At 46.9% G+C, this 21,094-nt stretch overlaps 1 long non-coding RNA gene across 2 annotated transcripts in view; it reads right to left on the bottom strand.

The window, feature by feature from the left end:
- The window catches only part of LOC128116922 (uncharacterized), a 51,244-nt gene extending 31,810 nt beyond the window's left edge, over positions 1–19,434 (bottom strand). The window contains exons 1-3 of one of the 2 annotated variants that reach the window (XR_008220631.1): positions 19,293–19,434; positions 16,311–16,438; positions 3,878–4,075 (exon numbers count right to left, since the gene is read on the bottom strand). This is a non-coding gene — a long non-coding RNA (uncharacterized LOC128116922). Of the gene's footprint in view, positions 1–3,877; positions 4,076–16,310; positions 16,439–19,292 lie in introns of those variants that run through there. The other variant, XR_008220632.1, reaches the window with a different exon arrangement.
- Positions 19,435–21,094: the final 1,660 nt, after the last annotated feature.

Genomic DNA, 21,094 nt, shown 5'->3' with positions numbered 1-21,094 from the left:
TGGGATTTGGGCATGAAATCCCACCCATAGCAGTGAAGCTTTTGGTTATTGTTTGTTGCCGGGAAAGGAAGGGTAAGTTTCCTCTAAGAATGTAGCCCTCGTGAATCAACCATACTCCACTGAAGGACCACACATCCAAATACAAAAGGACACCAAGGTAAGTGGGTAGGGAAGGGGAGAATGGACCTGGGAATAATCTGGGCATGAATATGATCAAAACGCATTGTACAAAGTTCCCAAAGAACCAATAAAATTAGACAAAAGTAATTAAAAACTGTCAGAGAATTGAATAGCTGTTTCTTCAGCAAAAAAATACAAGTGTCCAGTCAGCCCATGCCAGTTAGAATGGCACCTTAAAATAGAGTACAGTGAAGTGCTGGTGGGGGTATGGGGACATTGAAACATTTGTTCACTGAGTAGGAGTGTAAAATTCAGCAGCCACTGTGCAAAACAGTGTGGCAGTTTCTCAAAAAAAAAAAAAAAGAAAAGAATGGAATTAATTACTCTGTATCTAGAAATTCCACTTCTGAATTATACCTAAACTGACTGAAAACTGAGCCTCCAAGAAATGCTTGCACGCTCATGCCTATGGTAGTGCTATTCACAACAGTGTAAACATGGCAGCTACTGGAGCGCCCATCAACAGACAAACTGATAAAATGCACAAGGGTTGTAGATGCCAGGGGAAACCAGTCAGCTTCAAGAAGGAAGGACATTCCTACACCACAGCACTGATGGGACCTGGAAGACACAATAAACGACACTGGCCAGCTATAAAATGACAAATACTGAATGAGAATATTTACATGGAGTAGTAAGATCTGCAGAGCCTGAACACAGAATGGCGATGGCGGGGGTCTGAGAAGCATTGCTTGGATGGTGTGGAGGGAAATTCAGTAGGTGTATGTTGGTGGCTGCAGGACATGCATGTTCAATGTCACAGAATGATACACTTGAAATGCTAGAATGGTAAATTGTGAAGTCATTAACACTTTAGCACAATTTAAAAAATTGTAAATAAATGATGGCAGGGACATTCTAAAATCAGTAAACACAATAACTGAGATTTTTTGTGAAAAAAATCTTTGTTCATCATTCTAAGATGAACAGAAATGAAAGGAGTGTTTGCTGGTAGCACTTGCCTTGAAAGAGATGTGGGTAGAGTTGGGAGGGGAGGGGGTAGGTCTTGGGGAAAGGGGAAGTAGTGAATATGATCAAAATACATTGTCTGATATTGTCAAAGAACTAATAAAAATCACAAGGAAAAGGAGAGAGGGAAATGGTGTAAGTTAGAACTCTCCCACTGGGGAAGAAATGCCAGAGACAGAAACGGTGTGGGTGGAATGCCAATATTCCCCTTTTATTACTCTTCATCTAAAAGATAGCTGCTCAAACGGCCATGACAAGAATGCATCATATTATATATGTATATAAGTAGATGATAGGAGACTGATAGAAAAGATGCATAGATAGATTATGGAAGAGAGATGATAGACAAATAGGTGATGAGTAAACATAACAGATGATAAATGGTTGATAGATAAATAAAATACGTGCATAATAGAAGAAAGGTAGGTAGATGGATGGATGGAAAATGATAGATGATAGATAGGTAGATGATAGATAGATGAATAGATAGATAGACAGACAGACAGACAGATAGATAGAGTTAGAAATAGATGATGGATAGACAGACAGACAGATCACAGACACATGATACAGAGTTAATAGACCTGCATGGCCCTGGCACCAGCCTGAATCCTCACCTCCCTAATCTGCTAAGCCCTTCCCACCTACAGAACCCAGCTAGGGCTAAGTCTAGGCCTGGGGTCAGCATGAGGCCCCAAAGACAGAAAGGTGATAGCTGTGGTTCAGATGCCAGCACCTTCAAGGCACACTATTAGGTCCTCTACTTCTCAGCCTAGATCCGACCCCGAACTCCAAGTTCCTACTGTCACACTAAGTGCTTTGTTGGTTCTGCTATGCTATGGTCTATAAGTCCTGCTGCATCTTTCTTCTGCCCCTATTTCCTTTCTCCTTACCCCCTCTCCTCTTCTTTCTCCTTTTCTTCTCTCCCCTGCTCAGGAAAACTGTGTGGTACTTGTGCTAAAACCCATTCTGCCAGCTGCTCCCATGAAAGGCCATCTTTCCAGCTCTTGTTCCCGCTTGGCTTCCCAAAGCGCTGATTTTTAATAAGTAGTTGAAGACTAGAAACTCAACAAGACATCCACTTTTGATGAAGAGATTGTGCGTTAATAAAAAGGAATGAAAACCCATCCTCGCGGAGGCCTCAGGGGATCATCGTCTCTGAGGATTGTAACTGGCCTTGCTCTCCTCCAGTGGGGCAAGCACTGTGTCTGGACCAAGCAGAAGCAAGAGTCACCACCAGAGACCCCCATACTCGAAGCTGGACACTCACAGCGCAAAGGACCCGTTCCCACCTGTGCCAGAGCATTACTTTCCTGCTGGCTCTGCGTCTCTTCTACTCCTGGGAAGAGGTCTCTCCATTGCTGAATACCTGGAGAATAAAGGGTCCCTGTAAGAAATGCAGTGCAGCATCTCTGGACCATTGGAAAGTCTAACACAAAGATGCTTGAGCTCAAATGGACCCTCAGTCCATTTACAAGTGTGGCAGAGCAAGGGGCTACAGCTGCCCACCACAGACACACTCAGTAGTAGCGAGAGTCTTTAGTGATTGCTTCAGCCACTTCTGCAAGGGCTGCTGGGACCTTGGCCATTGGGAATCTGTGCTCTTGAGACCTCCCCTGCCTGAGAGTGAGGGGCAAATCCAAAGCCCTGCTTCTAATAAATAGAATGCAGCAAAGAGATTTGACTTATTTCCAACAAGAAAGGAGAAGGCATTGAGGCTTGGTCTCAAAAGGGGAATCCAGGGGCTGGAGAGATGCTCAGCCATTAAGAGCCTGGGTTCTGTTCCCAGCACCCATATGGCAGCTCACAACTGTCTGCAACTCCAGTTTCAGAAGATCTGATGCCTCTTCTCACCTCTGTGAGCACCAGGCATAAATATGGTGCACAGACATACATGCAGACAAAACAATCACACATACATTTTTTTAAAAAGTAAGCAAACACAATAAGCTGATCTCTTTCCTTCATCCATTCATTACGGTGTTGTGTGACAGAGAAGGCCCATTGCAAGGCACCAAGGTACACACCTGTCGATGGCCCATGAGGTTTTGAATCCAGCCAAAAGCCAGGCCATTGTCTGGAGCCAGAGGCTCAAAATGAGCACTCAGCAGCCAGCCACACCATTTGTTGCCTCAGGATGCTAAAAAGCAGCTCCCAGCCAAAATTTGGCACACAGCAATAGACATCCAAGCTAAGTAGCTAAGTAACCACAGCTTTTGTGTACGTGTGTCTGTGTGTTCATGTGTCTATGTGCTATAAGTAGGGATTGTGAGTGTGTGTGTGTGTGTGTGTGTGTGTGTGTGTGTGTGTGTGTGTGTCCCATAAAGGTGATCTCAATCAAGCACAGCTGCAGTAGTGGGTGCTGGTGACTTTACAGAAGGCCTTCTGTGATCAGCTTTGCCCCCCCCCCCCAGCAGCAGGAGCTCCTTGAAGGGCTTTTCTGGATCCCCCAGGCTCTCAGACTGGTGCTATCTGGATTATTCTGGCCCAACAGCACTTTGAGGGTGTTTTAGAGCATTCAGTGAGCACCTCCTCGTGAGCTGCATCTCCTTCTGCGCTATCTACACATCCATTTCTAGATGACAAATGGACTCTGAAGCGCAGGAGAGGAAGACTCCCCTAGCACTGCCGCCTGCTGCTCTCTCTTCTCTGGCACTAATGGCTTCTAGTGTGTCTCAAACTCTTAATAAAAATTAATGACAACACTGAGCAACTGTCTCTCACACTCTAGGTGAGCAGTGGAGGGAGGGATGCTGGCCTGAGGAGCCTTGGGAGACACAGGCTGCAGTCCTCACGCTGGGTCCTCCTGACAGTCCTCACTGGAACAGCAGGGAGGCAGCTGGTCTCTTCGTAGGCTCGAGGCTCATCAGGTGATCGGTCAACATCTGACAAATGAACATTGCACAGGGTCCGTTCCAAGATGGTTCTGCGTGAGAGAGAGAGGGAACGGGAGAGCGATGCAGAGACCGGGTGAGTCTTTATACAGGGAGTATCATGACCAGATTATCCTCTGGTCTGTCTTTCTCCAAATTTTCACACCAGCCAAAGCAGCCACCTCTCTCATATCCAGTGTCTCACAAAGCCCATCTGCTTGAGTTTCATAGGCAAGGTTGGGTCCTAGGCTTTGAGACAGGACAGTTTCAGCCTTGTCCAGCATCCCAAGTAGATGGGATGCCACACATGGTAAGTAGAGTCCCTTAGTCCTGATGGACAGGAGAAAGGAGGGAGGAACTCAGAAGGAGGGGAAAAAGACAAAAAGAGGGAGGAAAGAGAGTGTGTTATTCATGGAAGCTGTGTTCACTGAAAGCACTCTGCTGTTGAGGGGAGGAGGCAGTCATTGAGTCCTGGGCCTCATCGACCTACAGGGGTCTCTTGGAGAATCTGATATGAGCACATGACAAAGATGTTAACATGACAAGGACAGATCAGGAACAAAAGCTGTGGTGCAGCTGGTCTCTAAGAACATCAAGGCACCAAGACACCCAAAATACTAAAAAAAAAAAAAAATTCAAGGAGCCTAGAGTGGCAGACCCAGGGAGCCTCAGCCTTCTCCAAATTTGTGGGAGTTATACAAGTCTTCACATTGATTAGCAAGAATAAAGATCAGGAGGGAGAGGTCACTCTATGTCCACAAAGGGGACACAGGCTAGAAGAGGTAGACCTGGAATAAGAGTAGCCAAGAGTCTGAAGGGTCTGGACATCCTAAAGTTAGCATCCACCTGATTAAGCACCATCCCGTGGAGCTCCCGGGTCCTCTGCTCACTGGAAGGGACAGGTGTACCTATCAGGGTCTTTCAGGACCCAAGTGGTCATATTGGCCTCTCTGCCTTCCTAACCTTAGGGAAAGAAGGATCACTATGAGAAGATTTTGACTAACAAATTTGAAAATTTGAGAATAATTTAGTAAATCAAAGAATCCAAGAGGCTGAATAGGGTGTAGCAAGGCTCTGCCCGGCAACAATAGCTGCTGCTTCAGAGACTGATGGGTCTGCCTGTGAATAACTATGACTCAATATTTATCATCAGAATTTAGTGACTGGCAGGATGGGCATCCCATTTGGGCTTGCCCATAGGGTGCCCACCAGGCAAACTTGTTAATAACCTGCACTCTTTTGAGACTGTAGATGTCAACTATCTTCAAGTTTACATGTTCCCAGGGGTCCAGGGACCCCACCAACACCATCTTTGGGTCTCACTCTCTGGGAAGTGATTATCAAGCAAAATCACACCTTGGTAGTCAAGAAGCTATTGCAGTAGTCATGCCCAAGCTGACATCAGCCAGCATGGTAAGGCCCAACATGAAAAAAACTGTATGTGTGGCAGCAGGCAGGGCTTATAAAGGGTAGTTGGGGATGAGATGAGCAGAGAGCATGATGGGACAGGTAGCAAATGTGTCCCAGTGCTCAACTAATACTAAAGGGGCCTCTGAATTTTGTACTTTTCTCTCACTTGTGTGTGTGGGGGGGTACCTGTGTTCAGAGGTGTGTGGACACAGGCAAGCCTGCTGAAGCTTGGTCAAGCTGGTCAGAGCATCAGAAACATGCCCTTCCATTTCTTCCCCTTGAGATCAGGCTGACCTTGGATGTTCTGGTTCCACAACAAGGGCTGGTCCTACTCATTTAGGGTATGAGCAGGTGGACAATCTTGGGGATGGACTTTACAGAACGGTCCCAAAGAAAGCCCCCTCTCCTCTGCTTTGTGGCTCCATTCGTCCATCCTTCCATGTACCCACCCACCCACCAACCCATCAATCCATCTTTCCATCCATCTACCCACTCACATACCCATCCATACTTTCAATCTATTCATCCATCCATCCATCCATCCTTCCATCCATCCATCCATCCTTCCTTCCTTCCATCCATCCATCTATCCATCCAACAATCTGTCCTTCCATTCATCTAGCTAGCCATTTACCCATTCACCTACCCACCCACTTACCTATTTACCCATCCATCCATCTTTCTACCCACCCACCTATTCACTCACACACCTAATCATCCGATATCCATCCATCCATCCATCCATCTGTCCATCCATCCATTCATCCACTCACTCATCCAACAACTGGTCCATTCTTCCATCAGTCTATCCATGCAATCATTCATGCATGCATGCATGCATGCATCCATCCATCCATCACCCATCCATCTTACATCTCCCTGTTCTGTGACCTGTAAGAATAAGTAATAGGAAGGATGCCATGAGCAAGAATCCGCACCTTGCCTTTGGAGATGGAATGGAGGCTCGTGAGACTCCTGGTCACCAGTATCTTGAACAAATCTTCTTCAGACATAGACACATGAACACGGGCCTCTCAAAGGAAGACAGCCAAGGCAAGAGTGAAGGAAGATATAGCCTAGGTTCACTAGGCCACATGGCAGGCACTAGAAGATGAAAGTAATGTTCAGACCTCCCCCAGACCCCAAAATAAAATGGAAAAGCATGGCTGCCCAGCATCAGCGGTGGGATGGTGATGAATGGAATTCCTGGGCACCTGTCATTTCTCAGAAAGCTTGGGCAATTTCTAGGAAATGGTTAGAATGTACTCTTCTGGTTGGGCTTGTTTTTGAACAAAGAAACAAAGTGGAGAATATATGATGGAGTAGATTGGATGGGAAGCCAAAGGATTGAGCACATTGTAGGTTAAGTGGAACAAATCACCCACTCAGCCACGCTGCGCAGGCAATGGCACAGGATCAACAGATGCAGATGCCCTGTGGGGAACATGCTTCTAGCAGCCTGAAAGCAGAAGAGGCCTCTGCCACACAGACTGCATGAAGAACTCTAGGATCTGAATGTGGTCCATTCCTCAGGTACATGCCCACCTTGAAGTGTCCAACCTAATCTTCCACCAAGACACCATTGGGCTCTGGCAGTAGAGCCTGTCTGTGTGTGCTGATTCTGTGTATCTACCAATAAACATCCAGGAGAACACAAGTGCTTCCTAACACATCCTTGGATGCATGGAGAGGCCTGAGAGGACCAGAGTAGCCACAGCAGGAGCCAGAAGAAGAGTCACAGCCATCTAAGAGCCAACAAAGCCAATAACCTCCCTCCCCCACAGACAATTCACATGAAATACAGTTGCCTGACTGTCAGACTGAAGCCCAGGCTTTTGGAGAATTTGCCAAACAACTGCATCATCTGACTGTACACACCAACTGCCTCCTGAGACTGCAGGTTCCAGGGGGCCTAAGGAGAACTGTGTCTGGCCACACCCTCCTCACCTAGAGCACAGAAGGGGACTTCCCAGAAAACTGGTGGCTGAGGAGACATAGAACAGCTCAGACTGGGAAGTAGAGAACTTCATATACATGTGCATACATATGGATAAGTTGTGTGCACACATGGACACATGGACACACACATGAAAGTGCACACAAGTGCATGTAGACAAGTTCACACTTCTGTGTCACAAGCACATGTGCTTGCATATGAGAACTCACAGCTGTGCATACACACATGGCCATGCCCATATGTATGTGTATGTGTGTGTGTGTATATGTAAACATATGTATGTGTATATCTGAGTGCCATGGCAGAAGAGGGCTTACCATTCAGCCAGACTTGATGACTTACCATGCAGCCAGGATGAGCTGCTGCATGGGTCACTGTCTGAGGGACCATGGTTGATCTCATGACTGGGATGACCCATGTAATTGTATTGAGCCCCAGTTTCTCCTCCTTTGCAAACACAGTGAGACTTCTCTCTAGGAACTGCCCACAGTCTGAGGGGGGATAAGGGTAGTGGAAGATGAGGGAATTCATTGAAGGGAATTCTGCAGTTGACACACTCACTGCTATTGCTGTCTTTGTAGGTCCCAAGTGATAGCAAAGATGGAGGCCAGCTTACCCGTGACAGAGACAACGGGGCCTGGGTTCATGGTGGGGGATCACAGAACTGTGCCAGGGAGCTCCGTGAGGCTCTTCCTGGTCCCATGCTCATCTTCATCCCCATGTGTCCTTCACCTCAGAGGTGTGGGGCCTTCACTAAAGTCCAAAGCAAAACTCAAACAATCAGCTAGAGCAGTGGTTCCCAACCTTCCTACTGCTGTGACCCTACATTCCTCATGTTGTGCTGACCCCCCCAACCATAAAATTATTTTTGTTGCTACTTCATAACTGTCATTTTACTACTGTTATGAATCATAATGTAAATATCTGTGTTTTCTGATGGTCTTAGGCAATTCCTGTGAAAGGATCATTCTACACCTGAAGGGGTCACAACCCACAGGTTGAGAACCACTGAGCTAGAGGCACACAGGAATGTGACTAATTCCATCTCTCCATGGGACATTTCAGGGGGATCTAAGTATTGGCTATCACCCAAGGACATTCAAGCAAGACCATCCTGCTAAGAAACCCTGATACTGACTGTTTGCATCCTAGGCCTTAACTCTTGAGGACCTTCTTGACTTGTTCAACTACTTTCAAGTTTTCCAAGTACAGTACCACACAAGTTGAGCATGTTCCAAGCACATCTCCACATCCACAGAGTCAGAACCTCCAGTGTGGTGTGTGGAGGCTGTACTTTTGACTTGGGGATTATAACACCAAGAGGCAGCAGGTACCAGCCTGTTGTCCAAGATCCATACTCTCTATTCCTAATCCAATTCCAAAGTCATTTTCTTCTATTAAGGGCAAAAGTTTCAGCAAAACATGGGGAGGATTTGAAGAGGAAGGAACCAGGTCTCTGCCTCCTAAGGAATCTAATCTTGAAACCCGAATGAGGCTCCTGCTGAATGTCCCGTGCACAGACAGTGTGATAATGTGTTCAAGCAGTCAGAAGATACAATAGGAGGCCAGATCCCATTTACACAGTAACAAAAGAGACAAAACACCCATGAATAAATTGGACAAGCATTGTGCAAGACCTGCGTGGGAACCAGGAGACACACGTGAGCAAAAACAGAAGCAAATTTGAGTGGATATAAATTTACACCTGGGGAAACAGCAGAGTGAGTTGGGGACTCTAGGGAAGGTGATGCATCATTTTCATCTTATGACAATAAAGACAGTGGTGGGCTGTCTTCTCTGCCAGGAGTGCAGCTGAGGGCAGCTGAGGAAAAATGGGGCAGGAAGGGAAGAGCCAGCTCTGTCCTTGAATTCCCTGTCGTGATGGACTATGGTCCAGAACAAACTCTTTCTTCACTAAGTTGCTTTTGTAGGGGTATTATTTTATCACAGCTTTAGAAAAGAAACTAAGACACCCACTCCATCCAAAGACACATTCCCAGGTAATGCATGCCTGTGCCTGGTCTGACAGATGGGTGGTGACTGAGCTTTGGCCAGGGCTGTCTTGAAGCATGGGGTGTAGCAGGAATCTTAGACAGTCTTATTAATAAAATCAAACCTGAGGCCAGTTATTGGGGTGAACGCTGGAAGATCAAAGAAGCAGAACAAGCCACAGCTACCTCACCTTGCCAGATCCTCAGCTGATCCTGTTTTCTCAGACTGGAAGCTTCTGTGTCCTCATCCCAATGGCTCTCAGCTGAACTGCTGCTAGAAGTCTGAAACCTTAACCAGCCAAATGCTTAACCAGCTAAAAGCTTCTAATTTCTGATCCTCATGCCTTATATACCTTTTTGCTTTCTGCCATCACTCCCTGGGATTAAAGGCGTGAGTCACCATGCTTGGCTGTATCCTTGAACACATGGATTTCTAACTCTGGAATGCTAGGATTAAAGGCGCATGCTACCAGCCTATCCTCTATGTTTAATATTGTGGCTGTTCTGTCTCTGACCCCAGATAAGTTTATTAGAGTGCACAATATTTTGGGGAACACAATACCACCATAATGGGGGCTTTGCATAAGGATCGATTAGGAGGCAATGTGATTGAAACAGAAGTCAGGGGTGGAAAATTCAGTTAGGCATAGGAAAGGGGAGGAGCTACAGCAGATAGTCTCAGTGGCTTGATAGAACTTCCCCTGCTCCAGGCCGGCTGAACTAAGTCAGGATAGCCACAAGGGAGGAAGGGCTGAGAGGATGACCATGAAGGCAGTCTTCCCCAAGCCCTGGGGATAATGCCAGCTCCAGCCTGTAAGTAGCCTCTGCTCCAGCTTTTCCAAATATGGCTATGAGAGCTGAAGGTTCCCTGCACATTGAATCTGGGTAATGTTGTGTCCTAGCATGAGAATCCTTGGGAATTGTCTACTTCTTCGTCTCCTTTACACATACCACAGTGGTACTGTGTGTCCCTCATGCCAGGCATGTGGCCTCACAGGGACCAAGACTTTGGGACCAGACTATGTGTTGGGTAAGGGACTTCACTGGGCATCTTTAATGGTCAGTTTATGGTTCCTAGCCACTGGGAAACCCGAGACAGCCTCTGACCCTGAATTCACTCGCTCTTTAAATCAATCAGATTCTGGGTCACGGAAAATTAAAGCAAAAATGAACCAAATAGAAGTCATCATAGAAGAACAGGGTCACAGCCCTGCCTCTCCCACAGCACATGAAGGGGCAGATCCTACTGTATAAGGGCTTCTGGTCAGGCCAGAGCAGTGCCAGCATGAAAGATGTTGCCTCAGTCTGGGAGGGTGCAGTCCCCAGCAGTTTTGACCCTGGGAATTGGCTGTTGGCCTCCTATCTGAGCCCCAGTTTCCCACCTACCCACAATATCCTGCTATCCCTGCTCACCTGAAACCTCAGTATGGACACCAGCTGGAGTAATGTTACCAATTCTCTTGGCACAGTTTTTTAACAATACCAAGGAGTTGTTTAAATGAATGTGCACAGTCCCAATACAACCTACACATCTGCCCTTCAATGTGACTTTAAAGATTGGAAAGGGTTGCTAAAACCCTTCTCTTTCAGAGTGCTAGGGAGGCATGACACCCTTGTTTGTGGAGTGAATTAACACCTTGCTGATGGCATTGATATTGTGACTCTGTCTCTCTCAATCTAGCTTCGGGAGGTGACCTCCAAATAAAGGTAATTTAATCTGCAGAAATCACCCAGCAATTGACTTTCTCGAAACGGGTATTAGATGAAATATCTGTTCCACTGAGCCTGCCTGTCATTAGCTATTCCCCACTATTTCCCATGAAAGGCCTGATGTACATGGCTTAGAAACCTCCTTTGATGTTGTCAGGTTTTATAAGCACAGTCTTTTATTAAGAAATTAGCAGCAATGTGGGTTGTGGGCTTTGTGAGTTTGGACAGATAACCAGGATGTTGCTTCGGGCAGACTGGACTCCCAAGGACTGAGACTGACTGGTAGCATCAAAAAGACCAATACCACCTATGCACAGAACAAGAAGGATGTGAATGCAAGGAGAAGGGGAAAACCTGGTCCCTCAGAACCATAGAGCATGCACTGAGGAACTAGGCTCCCATGGTGCTTGGAGTCACTACAATCCAGGATACACACTGCCCACCCTGGGTCATCCATCCCACTTTCCTCCTGACCCCAGCTTCACACCCTATATAGACAGTATGCTGAAGGCTATATTCCCTCTTCGTGTACATACTTGCACATAGCCCACACTCCAGGATACTTCGCACATCTTTCTAGTTTCCTTGCACATGTTTATTCTGTGTTCTGGGGGCTGCCTGGCACTGATCATAGTTAAATAACTTCCTTGCTCATTGGCTTAGGTTGGGAAAAGGGATCCAGTTCAGAGATGACTATGACTTTCAGTTCTGTCCTTTTATCACCGTCTTTTTAATAGTCACACACCTCTGTTATTTCTGCCTAATCCCCACATCTCCATGAAATGGACATGACCATGATCCCCAGGGGATTTACCATGAAGGGGTTAGCTGCACTAGGCAAAAGGGGAAAGCTCAGCAGGTGGGACCAGGAATGAGGTTTCAGGCTTCTCCTTGAGCTGTCTGAAAGATGTGTGTGGGGAACAAGTGTGTCTAGGCCCTTCAGCTCCTTAGTGTCTGGTGGGGTACTTGGAGGGGGACCACTGTCTCTCTCCCAGACCAGCACATGTAGAAAGCACAGACTCTATTTACCATTGGAACAACTGGATATCCACAAACAGAACTTTATGTAAACTCCAGACACAGAGTTGACAAATGAGACCAAGACATAACACAGACCCACGTTAAACAACAGAACTCTCAACAGGACAAGGAGAAAACTTTGAGGACCTTGGGTACCACATTGCCATTTGTGTGCAGTGTTGAAAGGCACAATCCATGACAGCAATCCATAATAAGCTGTCACCAAAAATAATACTTCCATTGTGTGAAAAACATCATCAAGAGACTAAGAAGATTAGGAGAAAGGTTTAAGGGAGAAACATTAGATAAAATACTCTGATCCAAAATGGCCAAAAGCCTCTTAGACTCAGTAGTAAGGAAACATGTAATAAGATTATTACCAATAGAAACATCACACTACAAAATCCAGGCAGGGCAACTACACCTGCCTGAGACAAAAGCATCACTTAGGCTCAGGAGGGTGGGGCAACAGAGGGTGGAGGAAGAGAAAGAGAGGTGGGGGTCTTCAGAAAGAGAGGGGAAGGGAGAGACAAGAGAGGGACAGAGAGAGACAGAGAGGCAGAGAGGTGAGAGACAAAGAGAGAAGGAAAGACAAATAGGATGTAAAGAGTCATATGTGAAAATGTTTAATTACAGATTAAAACAAGATGCACAACCATGAGAATTCTCAAAATTCAAAATGCTGACAGAACACTATTTCATTCCCTGCTGGTGGTAATTTGAAACAGGACAACCACATGGATTTTTATTAAAGACTCTCACCGTGTAATCCAGCACTGTACCCCTTGCTAGGCACCCTAATGAACAAAAACTCATGTCCCTACAGCATCTGGACCTAGATGTTTACAGCAGCTTCATAACTACTCGTTGAAGTTTGGAAGCAACCCTAAACCATTAGATGTGAGACAAATACTCTCATATATCCATAAAATGGAATATTACTCATCGTAGGACAAATAAAGCTACCGAGACACGGAAACACGCGGAGAAACCTTAGCAGTATATCATTAAAGAAAGAAGCCATTGTAAAGACCTTACATGCGATATGATTGCAACTCTAGAAAAGGCAAAATACTGGTTATTACAGAACTAAGAGGAGGAGATGAGCAGGTGCCACATAGAGGATTTATAGGTCAATAAATTCACCATGGGCTACATCATTCATTCTAACCCACAGGACACGCCATTCTAGGAGTGAGCCCTGGTGTGAATATAGATACAGTGATGAAGACCTGTCACTGTGATGCTGCTGGTAGGGGTGTGGAATGACCATGAACTATTAGTGTAAGGCTCTTGGAGTGTCAGATATCAGCAGAGAGGGGAAGGGGCTGAGGGACAAAGTTCGTGTGCAAAATGTCTACATTTTGGAGATTTTCTGCAATCCTAAAAGATCTCTAAAAGATAAAGTTTTACATGTTTATGAAAGGAAAATGACAAGAAAAAATTCTCATTGTCAGATATTAATCTAGAGATTGAAGGGGTTCGATGGACTTCGAGGAGCTGTGGAAAGTGGAGTTCAACCCTAAGCTGTGTAAGAATAAGGACTGTTGACAGCCAGAGATCTGGGGGAATGTTAAGAATGCTAGAGGAAGAAAAACAAACAGACAAAAAAAGGAGAATTTACTCTAAAAATGTGACTGAGAAGCAATGAGCTAAGGGAGCAGGGGCTAGCACTTGAAGGGTCCAGAAGGTCACAGAACTTCATGCCTGTACTACCTCCCAAGAACAGGTACCACACAGAGTCAGAACAAGAGGAACTGGAAACAGTCAAGGAGCTGCCTTGGCAGAAATCATTCTTTGTAACTTCACCGCAGTTTGGATTTGGAAAATCATGGTCCACCGGGGGTGGGGGTGGGGGTGGGGGTGACTGGAGACGAGGGTGGAGGGAGTAATCTTGAAGACAAATAGAAGTGAGGTTTCCTCTTCTAGGACAGTTATGGTAATAGCACAGCACAGTTACAATCATTTTTGAAGCATCTAACCTAAGAATTTAAATGCAGGGCAGCACAGGTATAGGTACAGGGGAGAGACCAAATGCCCCAGGATCCTGCCTCTTTAGGGATTTGTGTTAGAGCATTCATCATTGTTAGCGCCTCTGGGTCCAAAGTGCTGGATGCAGTGTTACTCAACATTGAACATGAGATAGTGAACTAGATAACAGGAAAGAGGACAAATGATGAAAATAACCATCCAAAGTGCAGCAAGGAGTGACTAAGAAAGCCACGCTGAGTGGGCAGGCCATTCATGTGAAGTTATAATTAATCCTTAGCATACACTTAATTGTATCAAATGAAATGGAGTCAAGCGTTCCTTAGGTAAGGCCAGAAATTCTCTAGCTGAAGAGGACATGACTCCAATACAGAGAGTGGGATGGTCTGTATGAACATGCCCCCTGCCCCCGTGGGCTCAGGCATCTAAACACTTGGTGCCCATCTGAAGATGCTGTTTGGGCAGGATTGGGAGGTATGGCCTCGCTGGAGGAACTATGTCATCTGGGCAGTCTTTGAGAGTTCATAGTCTTGCTCCATTTCTGGCTTGCTTTCTCTGCTTCATGCTTGTGGTAGAAGACAGGAGATCCCAGCTTCCTGCTTAGGTTGCCATGCCTATGCTTTGCTTCCATGCTCCCTTCTACAGTGGACTCCCATCCCTCAGGGATCCTAAGCCCAAATGAATCCTTTCTTCCACAGGCCACCTTTTGGCTCTGGCATTTTATTACGGCGTCAGGAAGTAACTAATACAGAGGGTGTTGATAAGATGGATGGGTAAGAGCAAAGGGCAGGGAACATGGGAAGCAATAGACCACAAAAGGACACTAAGACAGATTAAACTACTAATGGTGTAGCCTTATAAAAAGTTTAAAAGAAGACACCCCCGCCCCCGCAGCAAAATGCACCAAAGGGTGTGGTATATCAACACAGCAGGGTTTATTAGGCCATAAAAGAAGAACAAAATAGAGTGCCATTTTGAGAAACCTGGGTAGAATTAGAAATCATATTAAGCGAAATACCTCAGACCCAGAGAGAGGAATATCCATGCTCTCTTATGTGCAGGCTATGCGACAGAAGAAGGAGCCTTTAGAGAGGAAGGGGTCAGGGGGAGGAAAGGCAAGAAAGGGTGGAAATGGCTTAGATGGGATTAAAGCATGTTAAGCACATGCATGAAGATGTCCCAGTGAAACCCACTGTACTGTATTAGATAAGACAAACAAATAAGGACTAGACGATGGGACCTCTCCATTCGGTACGAAGACTTGTCAGTGAAAAAGGAACAGGGGCTTGAGGCTGTGGTTCTGAAGCAGGAATAGTGGCGAGTAAATGGAGGTGGAGTCAAGCTGAGAAGCAGAGCCAGAGCACAGGTGCCATTACCTGTGGGAAGGCTGGCTCTCGGGAGCCGTGGGGAGGTCTCCCTCAATGAAAGGAGTGTGTGTGGGAGAGATACAACTCATGTGATCCCTCACTCACTCCACCCATGAATTTTGAGTACCGGTGGATGAGGAGCACCCAGCCTTAGGACGTGCTTGATGCTCTTATAGAAGAACTGAGTTCAGTTCCCAGCACCCACATTGGGCAGCTTACAACTTCATGTAACTCTGGCTTTAGGGTGTCCAATGCTCTCTTTTGTCCTCCAGAGGCATGCACACATGCATGGCATACACCACATACACACAGACACACATATGTACATACATATACCACATACATATTTACATATAAATTAACACAGAGACATATATGGACACTGTCTTAATTAGGGTTTCATTGTTGTGAAGAGACACCATGACCATAGCAACTCTTATAAAGGAAAACATTTAATTGGGGCTGGCTTACAGTTCAGAGGTTTAGTCTGTTATTGTCATAGTGGGAAGTATGGTGGCATGCAGGCAGACATGGTGCTGGAGAAGTAGCTGAGAGTTCTACATCTGGATCCACAGGCAGCAGGAAGAGGCTGTGAGCCACTAAGCCTGGCTTAAGCTTCCAAGACTTCAAAGCCTGCCTCCAGTGATATACCTCCTTCAACAAAGTCACACCTACTCCAACAAGATCATACCTCCTAAGAGTGCCACTCCCTAAGGGCAATATTATTCAAACCACCACAGACAGACAGACAGACAGACAGACACACACACACACACACACACACACACACACACACACACACACTCAGGGGAGCTCTCAGCATGGACTCTGTTCTTGCACTTACCATCACACTCAGAGTCCTGGGATCCAGCACACTTGAATTCCCTTGTCAAATGTCTTCACTCACTTCAGCCTGAGAGAATCAAACAGCATCCCTAGACATCCAGGGCTGTGTCCAGAGAAATCCAAGGGCTGAGAATAAAGCAAATAGTAGAGTAAGTAGAAGATGAGCAGCTTGTATGGAGCCCAGAAGCCTGGCTGGGCTATGGATCTTCTCCTCCACACTAGCCCTCCCTCTCCATCTTAGAAAGTAGGCCTGGGTGCCCTAAAGGCCCAGAGAGACCCACACTTGGGCAAGATTGCACACATATTGGGGGCCACTTCTGTAAGGTGATGGTCACATGACTTAACGTTTCCAATGGAGCCCTGGGTTCTAGCTTGACTCACTCTTTCTCCTTAGATCACCCATGCCCCGGAGATCTGGAGACTGCCCAAACCCTCTGCCCTCACTCTGTAGAGCTGGGATGTGTTGGTAATGGGGTGCCAGTTTCTAGCCCTCACTGCATTTCCTGGGGCAGAACAGCTCAGTGTGAAGTGAAGTGAGGAGGTTGTTGGTGTCCTGTCTGCAGAGCAGCGGGGGCAGCACCAAGTTGGAGGCAGTGCCAGCCCAGGCAAAGGACAAGCGTGGAGAACAGGCGTCTACCCCTCCCGGTGTTCACTTTCAAGCCTTGAGGTCTGTGGAAGAGAGGAGGCCTGATGGAGCAGAAGGGTGGGTGTGGGAATGGGATGAACTATGGGGTCTCCAAAGTCAGCCTGAGGGCAGGTGCCAGATGGATCGCCACAGGCTGAACAACGCCAAAGTGTGCTGAGTTAAATTGACTCCTGGGAGCTATGTGGCTTGTGGGAAGGGCAGGAGGAAGTGAAGACGGAGCCCAGATTGCCTTTTCTTAAGCTGCACAGAGCCAAGATCTGGCTCTCTCAGGGCACCTCCGGGAAAAACAAAGAGAGATATTAAGAAAAACAAATCTAAGATCCTAATTCCTCCGTGTTCTGAAAGGCACTCTGAGGGCAGGTTTTCACTCCCCATTAAATAATTCATTCTGACACCAAAAAGGAACAGTGGATATTCTTCAAACAGCCTAAGAGAGCAGGTTGAAAAACAAGGAGCCTGAACCTCTGGTCTGCCTGGGATCTCTGTCTGAGATGCCCCACCCAAACCAGCCGATTCTGGCTGCCCAAGGCAGAGGGGCCTGGGGAGGGGGCGTGGAGGTCATAGAAGCTTAATAAAACTGCCGGCAAGCACCTTCCTCCTGTGACCCCATCATCATCCCTTTCTGTGACTTCAGGACCCAATTCTCAGGAATATGATTGCGTTGTCCATTAATCTCTAGGCGTTTAGCTCTGAGCCCAAACCTAGCATTCTCCAGGCAGCAGCCACAGGTGCAGAGGCATGCTAACTCACCTCACTGCAAGAAATAATCCTAAGAGCCCCCTCCACCCTGTTTTGCCCACTGATTCCCAAGCCCAGACAAAACTGAGTCCCATGGACCTTAGTGATCCTGAAGTCTGCTCCCCAGCCCCAGGCAGCTGCCTGGACCCAGCCTACTGAGTAGTACTCACTGGCCCAGCAGCACTGGAGAACAGATGGGCAGCTGATGCCTGCTAGCCTGGACCAACTCTGGTACTAAGTGACTCTGGACAAAGGTTGTAGAGGAAATGGGGCCCTGTGAGAGTGCAGTGACCCTGAGCAAGACAGATGGTCCTGTCTTAGAGGAAGTACCTAGGACAGGAAAGTAGGGAAGGCATCTTGTCCACCAATGCTGAGGCTGAAGACCTCACAGGGACCAGGTTGCTGGGGAGTCAGAAGAAGGTCACTGCTAGGCCAAAGCTGTGGGAATCTGTGGCCTGGCTCAGGAGTGTGCACTTCTACAGGAGCCCTGGGCACCAAAACTATGTCTACTACAGAAGAAAAGCCAAATATCAAACCACATGGTCTTTGGGGACTCTAGGAGGCTGGCCAGGGATGACAGGAAACAGACCATCTCCTGAAACACATACATAAAGCCTGATGTTGGCCTGAAATATTAAAATCAACAAACTTTTTTCCTGCCTGGTCTGGTTAGCTAGCAGCATCTTTGATGAGGAGGAAAAATGGATGAAAACCATCAGTACGTAGTGGTCCACAAGTGGACAAATCAATGCCTTCCCTCGGCTCCACTTGGAGGGATGGGACAGTTTAGAGGCATCTGGGCTATCATCATGACTGCCGCCCCCAACAAGGCCTGCCCACGTCCACACCTTCCACCAGCTGCCCCTCCGTAACCTGGGCTTAGAGATTTCCTGAATTCTCCCTTTCCCCATTTGTCTACCCAAGCCCCGACGCTTAAGCAATCCTCGGTAGATGTGCAGAATCTAGTTCCTCTCTAAGTCCCCTCCTCCAGATTGCCCCAGTATCTATCTCAAGTTTCTGTTAAGGTCTATGTAGAAGCCAGAAACCTTGGAAAGCAGGGTCTGACCTGGCCTCTCTGACCTAGGATTCTGCAGTGTGACTTCACTTAACAGAGTCCCAGCATCCCTACAGAGTGGTTTGATGCACCTTTTCCCAGCCTGCCATCACTCTCTCTCCCTTCATCCTCTCTCCTCCAGCCTAGTTGACCATCCTGTCATCCCCAAAGTTCCATGGCCAGGAGTCTGTCTGGAATCACCCTTTACATATCACTGCCCCAGGATCTCCTTAGGGACATTGACATGGGCTGTCCTTTCAGAGAGGGCCTGGTGGCAGCAGCGAAGCCATCCCCCCCCCCTCCATGGTGCCTGTTGCATCCTTGGCTTTGCATTTCTTCATGATGCCTAGTCCATTCCTACTCCTTATTTGTCTGACCCCAGTGGTCTCTTGCATTTCTCTCATCTCTATATACTACATGAGCATGAGGCCTGTTTTATCTCCACTCCACGCAGGCTGTCAGCCTTCTGTCTCACGATTCTGCTTCCCAACATGCCACCAGAGCCTCCATCTACCTAAAGGGCCCAGAAGCCTCCAACTTACCCAGGAGGCTGTCTGTCAACAGGGCTTGGGAACTCTAGCAGAGACAATGGAGAAGATGCAGCTGGAGGTGTTGAATGCCCCCACGACACATCTGTCTTCGTGTCACTTTGCCTCTGACAGGAGCCTCCGGTACCCACGACGTAAATCCTGCACGGGAATGCAAACACAGCGCCGTGCGGTAATTGCTCCGTGAAATCCAGATCCTCTTCCTGACACGCATTTTAGCCACTCGGCTAATCATTAACTGATACTTTGCTGCACGGAGATAATATTTCTAATATGTAATGCAATTTGCTGAGTAGAGAAAGTGCTTACGGTACAAAGCTGTTACTAGAGGTCGAGGCCCTGTATGGAAATTGATGAAGATATGGCCTCTCAAAGGCAGTGTGGCGTCTGCTGTACCAACAGTCCCGGTGTGTGCTGTTTATCTATGCAGGAGATGTGTTTGTAAATCAAGGAGAAAGGAAAATCAATGAATCTGCATCTTTTCTCTCTCAGAAGCCTATTAGACGGACTTTATTTAATGTGGGGCTCATTTGTTGTCCATCACTTAGGGTGATGCACGGGGGTCAGAACCCACCAATAATTTTAATCTCCTAAAAGCACATTTCTATGCTAATTTTTAATTACAATTAGTGCCAATGTCAGCTGCTAGCTCTGGTGGCTGACTTAATGATCTGCCTGTATTATACTTCTGACGTGAGACTTGAAGGGAGAGGTCGCTGGGGCAAACAGTGATTCGGGTGTTCAGTGAAATAATTTGAAATGCACTCAGCTCCCGCGTCTGATGCGGATGTCTCTGTCCTGAACCTCATACAGCATGGCCCACACTCTCTCCACTGGGCATAACAGGCCCTGACCTGACCTCACTCACTTGCTGAATTCTGTCCCTTCATCTCCCCATGTGCCAGCCAGCTCCTTCCAGGAGTTCAAAGCCCACTCTGCTAGCCAGAAACAGAAGAGGGACACTGGCCATGAGGACTCTGCAGCATCTTCAACAGGCTGTGAGAGAGAACTTTGTTCAGGTCCCCAAAGTTGGCACACTGGACAGAAAGGCTCTGATCAACTCATGGTGGATGCTAGGGAACTACAGCCTGTTCCAACCATCTAAAACAAAGGAACAAACAAACAAGGCCCCTTATAGCTGCTCAGGTCATGAGAAGCCCTGAGGACTCTCAGGGTTTGCAGATATTTTCTGTGGCTGGCTGTCTTTCATGAGACTTTTGGTTAAGCCCAGGGGAAGATCTAGACTCTCTAAACTAGAGGCGTAAAAGGGTCTTCCAAAAACAGAAAATCCCTGTCCCAGCAGCAGAGAGCAGATAAGTGGGCGTGTCTTTAGGTCATTTACATATAACCCAAAGTCTCCCTATAGAGCTCATGCTGGCCTCAGACTCTTCCACTTTTGCCTTCCTAGGAAGTGCTGTGATTATGTGTTCATCACCATGCCGAGCCAAGACTCATTTTTTAAAAATGTTATTGTATAAGTATTAATAAATATAATATACATAACACATAATACAAAATAAATTTAATTATATATATATTTGAGTACGTGTGTGTGTGTGTGTGTGTGTGTGTGTGTGTGTGTGTGTGTGTGATGTACAAAGGGAAGATAAGTCTGTGGCTGAGGCCCATACACCAGGCCAGATCAGTATAAGAGCAACCCAGACAATGGAGGTTATGGGGGCTTTGGGGAGGGATTTGTCATCACTTCAGGACTGGGCCATAAGCCTCTGAGAGAAGATAAGGGCTGTCTGTCTGTGTCTCCCTCAAACAGGCTCTAGAGGTAGTGGCCTCTGAGA

The sequence above is a fragment of the Peromyscus californicus genome, unplaced genomic scaffold (genome assembly GCF_007827085.1).
Source record: "Peromyscus californicus insignis strain IS unplaced genomic scaffold, ASM782708v3 Scaffold_20__1_contigs__length_68692818, whole genome shotgun sequence".
Classification (NCBI taxonomy): Eukaryota; Metazoa; Chordata; class Mammalia; order Rodentia; family Cricetidae; genus Peromyscus; species Peromyscus californicus.
The sequence above is the reverse complement of the archived record's forward strand: the minus strand, read 5'-3'. Positions and strand labels throughout refer to the sequence as shown.